This window comes from Schistocerca nitens, chromosome 1, assembly GCF_023898315.1.
Source record: "Schistocerca nitens isolate TAMUIC-IGC-003100 chromosome 1, iqSchNite1.1, whole genome shotgun sequence".
NCBI lineage: Eukaryota > Metazoa > Arthropoda > Insecta > Orthoptera > Acrididae > Schistocerca > Schistocerca nitens.
In genome coordinates, this window is record NC_064614.1 from 1,261,818,991 (window position 1) to 1,261,820,248 (window position 1,258).

General features: G+C 43.6%; 1 pseudogene; it reads right to left on the reverse strand.

The window, feature by feature from the left end:
* Positions 1 to 597: 597 nt before the first annotated feature.
* Positions 598 to 715, reverse strand: LOC126206795 (5S ribosomal RNA; annotated as a pseudogene).
* Between the last annotated feature and the right edge of the window lie 543 nt (positions 716 to 1,258).

A 1,258-nucleotide genomic window follows, 5' to 3' on the forward strand; every position in this document is an offset into this window, starting at 1 on the left:
CTTTGCAACTTCAGCATCTAAAACATCATTTTTCCTCCCTTTAAGGATAAATCACCCACATCCGCCGATACAAAACGAAATTCATCACCATCTGACGTGACTATTTACCAATACCTTCACATACTTCCGTCGACACATCACACACTTCCTCTCCAACTGACAGGACTAAACCATCCCAGACTACCCAGGTAGCTTTATCTAGTTCCTCCAATTCATCAAAGTATACATTAATTTCACCTTCATTTCGAGTACTATAATTGTTGCTCCTATCTAGCGCCTCATTAGAATTCGTCGTACATTGCACCTCCACCAAATTCAGATCCACTTCTGCCTCTCTTTCGATCACAGTATCTTTCCACAAACATACGTTCATTCCATCATACACTTCCCTTTCACTCACTCCGTCTTCAGGCCACTTGTGGCCTACCGGGACTCTCCGACCGCCGTGTCATCCTCAGTGGAGGATGCAGATAGGAGGGGTGTGGGGCAAGGACACCGCTCTGCCGGTCGTTATGATGGTATTCTTGACCGAAGCCGCTATTATTCGGACGAGTAGCTCCTCAATTGTCATTACGAGGATGAGTGCACCCCGAAAAATTGCAACAGCGCATGGTGGCCTGGATGGTCACCCATCCAAGTGCCGACGACGCCCGACAGCGCTTAACTTCGGTGATCTCACGGGAACCGGTGTATCCACTGCGGTAGGACCGTTACACACACTTCCTTCTACAAAAACAAAATTTTCAGGCCCATATCCTTATTATGGAATCTGTGAACACAGTTTACCATATTTCTTCCACTCTCTTTATGGTTGTGCTGATAAAAATTGTTCCACATTTTATTTTTATTTCTTATAAACTCCACATCCAACAAATGTGCCTTATTAGCCGAATTTTCGACATCTGCAGAATTTATAAAGTAAGGTGTCCTTTTTACTGCTGGTTTATTTCGCCACCTCCGGACCTGAGATGCGGCGGTCGTTAGTACTGACCTCGCATTCCGGCGTTGCATCACGTGAATCTCCTGCTCCTCGATACTTCATTCCCAGTTTTGATTTCAGTTCCCATTTCTTTTTTCCCTTTGGAAATTACTATTGTGGTGACAATTATGTCTGTTATGATTATTGTAATTACTGTGGATATTACTTGTGTTCCCTTGCTGGTACCCATCTCCCTGTATAATGTTCGCATTATGTTGCTTGAATTTCAGTGCCTGTTCAACTTTCTCAATAAAACCTAAATATTCGTCAACGGAATTT